We start from the raw sequence: 6,000 nt of genomic DNA, 5'->3' as shown, positions 1-6,000 counted from the left end.
TTGCTTATTTAAGAATGTTCATAACAGCTCTATTCATAACAACCAAAGGCTGAAACAACACAAGCGCCTTTAACAGGCAAGTAAGAAACAAATGGAGGGGGTGAGCACAGTGGGACAGGGGTGCCTCCCGGATTCCAGGGAGGTGGTGCAGGCTCTCTTAAGCCCTTTTGTGCTTCCTTGTACCAGCATTTTGTGGAAAGTGTTTTGAGTTTCCACAGAAAGGTCATTCAAATAGAGCAAAGCTGGGAGTGTGGTATCTTCAGAGCCAGATGTTCCAGGTGCAGGAATTTACAAGTTACCAGCACAGTTGTGCTTGGTTGATTCCTGCAGGGTTCAAAATGGAAATCGACACAGTTCTGTAATGTACATGAGTGGCAGCCAGCTGAATATACTAGGACACCCACACATTAAAGAAATGAAGGGGTGACTCTGCCCAGGTGTGGTAATGGGGATGTGTGTGCCCCATAGTCAGGGCTGATCTACCACCTGCTCACCAGGAAAGGCCTAGAACAACCCTCACTCAGCTGCTCACATGAGCTACTTCCGCTTATTAGGATTCTGCCCTTTTCCCTAATAAAAGAGAATAAACATGTCTCACTTTTTAAAATTTTTTTTTTTTGCCACATTGCACGGCATGTGGGATCTTAGTTTACCAACCAGGGATTGAACCCACAACCCCTGCATTGGAAGCTCAGAGTCTTAACCACTGGACCAATAGAGAAGTCTCACATGTCTCACTAATGTAACTGCAACTTAAAATTACATTTTCATTGGAGCACCTAAAAATTGGTAAAATGTTTTAAACTCCATCTGATTTTTGGAAATTGAATTTTATAGGTGAAAAATAAACACATTCCTAGTTGAATTGCATTCTTTAAAAAAATGAGAGCCTCAGAGATAAATCTTATAATACCAATTTAAAAAAGAAAATTCTGAAAATACCCTTAAATTTATTGGTATAAACTGGACCTGAAAGTGTGTTTCTAATCCTCCTCCACCAAAATCTCTTCTCCAAAGGCCTCCCTTAGGTGATTTGGAAACTGGGGAGGCATGATCACTCTGTACGCCTAGGGCAGAAAGCAGGTCTGTGGGTGTGTCCCTATGTAATTCTTCACACATATCATAGAAACCTTACATATTTGTCTATGTGTATAGTACTTACCTCCTGGATTAAGGCAATGGTTCTGGAAAGACAGCCCTCAGAATGTGCCCTGGGATAGGTGGCCCTGCACAGGCTGTCCCCTGTGCCTCTGTGCTCTAAGCCATATTTCCCAAAGTTTGAAAAAAACACCAAGGACAGCCTGGAAGCAGGAGATGAAGGTATGAGGCTCATGCCCCTTGTAGTGACCAGTGTCCCAGGGCCAGCCAGGTCAGTTGCCCTTAGCATCATCTCCAGTCAAGGATGTTGCTGCTGCTGCTGCTAAGTCGCTTCAGTCATGTCTGACTCTGTGCGACCCCATAGACGGCAGCCCACCAGGCTCTGGTGTCCCTGGGATTCTCCAGGTAAGAACACTGGAGTGGGTTGCCATTTCCTTCTCCAATGCATGAAAGTGAAAAGTGAAAGTGAAGTTGCTCAGTTGTATCCAACTCTTCGCAACCCCATGGACTTCAGCCTACCAGGCTCCTCCGTCCATGGGATCTTCCAGGCAAGAGTACTGGAGTGGGTTGCCATTGCCTTCTCCAGTCAAGGACATTAGCGTCCCCCAAAACACAGAAACATGGAAACGGGCAAAACACAGTAGGACAGAAAATTCAATAGCTAAAGGCTGCTTCTGAATAAAGGAGCTTCTATTGCCTTGACTCAGGGGACCTAGCTCCAGCCCCACTCCACCTGGGCTGTAGCTTCTTAGTGTTTGTCTAAGCATCCCTGGTCCTCTCATTGCCTGAGTTCTAAACCTCTGGGCAAACTTTGATTTATGGGCTACTCATTGCCCACTCATGCATTCACTTTTTCATTCATTCATTCACTAGCTTGTTCACTCATCAAACATTCCTCATGCTGGGCCCAGTGCTGGATGCCCTGACCCACAGGGAGCAAAGGGGACACAGGCCCTGCCTTCATTAGTCCAGGAAAGGGAGGCAGCCTTGATTCAGCACTCCTCACCTGGACCAGCAACCCAAATTCCCTCACACATGGTCAGCCCCCTTCCCCGGTTCCCCTCCCCTCACTCGCTCACCAAGCTACCCGAATGGAAGACCCTGCTCCCATGGCGCCTCCATCAGCCACCCCAGCCACCTGCCACCAGAACTGCTCCTCCCTTGGACCTGCTTCATACCCACCTGGTTCTCAGCTCGCAGTCTGGGACAGTCATTATGCACATTATTCCAACAGGATTCTGAGCTTGGAGGTGGAGCTCCTGATTAGCACTGGCCTGATGCAGAGTAAGTTTTGGAAAGTGACATAATGAGTGAATGATTATATTCCAATCAGTTACTGTCCATTGGCCCAGGCAGAAAACTTCTCTGAGCCTTTGGATTGAAACATCTTGCAAGGCAAGATGAAAACCTTGCCTCATCCTGCTGGCCCTAGGTTAGGGATGAGAAATTGAGAGGAAGCAGGCAGTCAGAACATGGGCATGGAAGCTGATGCAACTCTTTTGTAGAGAATTCAGATGGCAAAAATCAAAGTTAAACATGTCAATTCAACATCAATGCAGAGCTACATCCACAGGAGACACTATGCTTCATTTAGGAAATAAAAAGATGAGACACAAGCCCTGCCTCTACACAAATCAAATACCACAATTGTTAAAAGTGGGCGAAGAAGATTTCTTATGTTGGATAGTGAGCTACAGAGAAGTTAAGGAGGGGCTGGAGGAAACCACGTGTTTCCGGACTAGAGCTGGAAACATCAGTATGAACTCATTTCAACCTTCATATGACACAGCAAAAGGGCCTGAAGAAATTAATTTTCCTGTGGTGGAACTCCTTACTCATTCACCAATAAATCACTGGATGTGGTATATGATTATTTCATTACATAGTCACGAAGCTCAGTACTTGTAGGGGCAATAAGAAATGTATTTGAGTTGCACTTGTTGCCTTAAATTCAGATTAACTTAGTATACTTTTAAAGAATTACTGACCATATAAAAATTCAAACAGAAGGAAGTATCTTACTGGAAAGAAGGAAAAAAGGGGGGAAAAAACTAAAAGAAAAAGTCTAGCAGAAATTTCAAAATATCAAAAAGTATACCACAATGGAAACTAAAAACTATAATGATAAAAATCATGGAAGAATCATGATAGCCAAGAAAATATGGGTAATAAAAATGACAACACAGAGATGAAAGGTATTATGAGAGTCAGAACACTTCTTAACAGGAAGCAAAAAAAAAAAAAAAAAAAAAAACAAGAAAAAAAAAAAGCAGAAGGAAGAAGATGGTAACAGAAAGGAAAACCACAACCCTCCAGTCAGCAGGACACACCAGGTGGCCCCACCCACTGATTATCTACTTCATTGATTACTGTGATGCTTCACTAAACCTGTTAGAATGAACAATAATTCCCTCAACTCTGTTTAATGAAAAATCTGTTTGTTCAAAATTGTAATCCCATTTACAAAGAATCAAGGTACAATGGACAAAAAAAGATACTTCTTGAAACATTTTGAAAGAGTTATTTTTTAACAGGAAATCTGTTACATGATATTGGCTAGCCTATTCCAAGACTAAACATTGCCTGTATTGTTTTGCATTACAGTTTTCAACAAGACAGATCACTTACATCAGACTTTCATTTTAGTGAATATCTTTAGAACTGTCAAAACTCATGGACTGCACACAGCATATAAGCATGCTTACTTGAATATTGTGTCTGACTCTGCAACCCCATGAACTGCAGCTAGCCAGGCTCCTCTGACCATGGAATTTTCCAGGCAAGAGTACTGGAGTGGGTTGCCATTTCTTCCTCTAGGAGATCTTCCCCATCCAGGGATCAAACCCTCCCCTCCTGTTGTCTCCTGGATTGGCAGGCAGATTCTTTATCACTGAGCCACCTTGGAAATCCATGTTTGGCCACACACCAATCACATTAAGAACAGAGTAGGCTCCTTCTGCTAGGAGGGCAGAAACACACCTGATCCAATTATTTTAGATGAGTAAAGCAAACATGGAAAGCATTTTCCATTTCTTCCTGATCTGACATGAAATATAGATCATGGAATACATGACACAAAGCTCCTAACAAGCCACTGTTAGGAGGCCACCACGGATTAGAGATGGATCGTTGGCTCCAAACACAGGATGAAAGTGAAAGTGAAGTCGCTCAGTCGCTTCCGACTCTTTGCGACCCCATGGACTGTAGCCCGCCAGGCTCCTCAGTCCATGGAATTTTCCAGGCAAGAGTACTGGAGTGGGTTGCCATTTCCTTCTCCAGGGGATCTTCCCAACCCAGGAATCGAACCCGGGTCTCCCACACTGCGGGCAGACACTTTACCGTCTGAGCCACCGATAGGTTTGGCCAAATCTGAGGGCAACCCTAAAAGAATAGTAACATTACCAAAGGAAGGCAAGACTAACAATCTTTTCAAAACTACTACTAAGAGAAAAATTTGATTACCCCTGCTCAAAAGTGAATTATCTTTCTGTTTATCCTGTACAAACAGTATTACCAAATTATTTCCATATGAAGGCGTAATTAAGGTCTGCAATTTAAAAATTGAAAAACAAATGAGAAGTGTTAGGCAGTTAGAGAAAAGCTTTGTGCTTTGTTTGAAGTTTGTGATATTAAATAGCTGTGTATAATTGACTTTTCTTATTCTAATCAACATTCACCTTCGTATCTAATTTCGCATTCTTCTTAAAAAAGGGAGCTCGAAACTGCACTAACTGGAGACCCCACCCATCCTGGGCCCTGCGGGGAGCGGGACACCTGGACCCCGACCCGGAGCCCGCAGGGTCTACACGGCCCGGGCGTCCATCAGCGCGTCCCCGCGGAGGGGCAGCTCCGGACGGCAAGCTGTCTAACGTGCGGCACGCAGGGTACCCTTACCCACGCCGCAAGCTGCGAAACGCACACATCCCACGCGGGAGCGCGGGAGCGCGGCGTCGCACGCAGACGTCCTCAGGACACGTGACTGCCCAGCCACGTGACCGCTCCCACGTGACCGCTCCCACAGGACCGCCGGCGCCGCCGTGAGGGAGAAGCCTGGTTCTGTCGAGACCCGGCGCGATCCCGGCCTAATCCGTGGGCGGGCGCACGCCGTCCGCCGCTTCAGTCGCGGACAAGTGGAGCGGGTGCCGGGCTTGGCCGTGGGCCCAGGGTCACGGGTCGACAGGGCTTTAGGCCGAAAGCGAGGCGGCCTCCTCCCCAGCTCTTTCGCTTTGCTCCTGCGCTCTCACTTCTCGGGTGTGCTGAAGAAATACACAGGCGCCGTCACGCCTTTCTAGGGCACTGCCTCTGGGCGGTGAGGTACTGAAAAGAGAAATCCTTTCCCAAGAGCAGAATCCTGTCACTGTAAAGCCCCCTGGTTTGCCGGGAGCGGTGTTGTGTAGGGTGTGGTGAAGATAGTGGGGGTCCCGAAGGGAAAGCAGATTAAGTCCAGGTGCGAACTTAGGGTCTGTTCCAACGTGGCCTAGCTCTTAGGTGGCTGGCTGCCCGCTCTGTCCGCAGCCAACATTGGGATGGAGGCTTGGTCACTAAAACTTGTACGTGGGAGTCAGCCAAGGCAAGCTTGGTGGGAAACTCCATGTTGTTTCCCTGTCGCCACAGCCAGTTCAGTCCAACGGTGAAACATCAGCAGGATGGCTGAAAAGAGTCTGACAGACATCTGCAGACTAGCTAGGCAACCTGGGTCAGCCTTTCCTACAGTAGACACCTTTGGAAGAGGTTTCGCGTGGAACATGAATCTTCTCAAATTCTGCACCCATTCGGAGAAGTCCCTCCGCACATGTCATCAGAAAGCTCTTTGACCCCAATCCTCCAATCTGGTTTTGTCTAAGCCCTGCCCCGGGCATTGATGAGATGTGCGGCCCAGAGGCTACCTTTTTCTCTCCGATG

General features: G+C 46.7%; 1 long non-coding RNA gene across 1 annotated transcript; it reads right to left on the bottom strand.

Annotated features, from left to right (window-relative positions):
- LOC110146432 (uncharacterized) lies at window positions 1-3,341 on the bottom strand. Its single transcript, XR_002316556.2, has 2 exons — window positions 2,281-3,341; window positions 1-324 (listed from the first exon to the last, which is right to left on the bottom strand). It is a non-coding gene; the product is annotated as an uncharacterized lncRNA (long non-coding RNA).
- Window positions 3,342-6,000: the final 2,659 nt, after the last annotated feature.

Source organism: Odocoileus virginianus, chromosome 17 (assembly GCF_023699985.2).
Source record: "Odocoileus virginianus isolate 20LAN1187 ecotype Illinois chromosome 17, Ovbor_1.2, whole genome shotgun sequence".
NCBI lineage: Eukaryota > Metazoa > Chordata > Mammalia > Artiodactyla > Cervidae > Odocoileus > Odocoileus virginianus.
The sequence above is the reverse complement of the archived record's forward strand: the minus strand, read 5'-3'. Positions and strand labels throughout refer to the sequence as shown.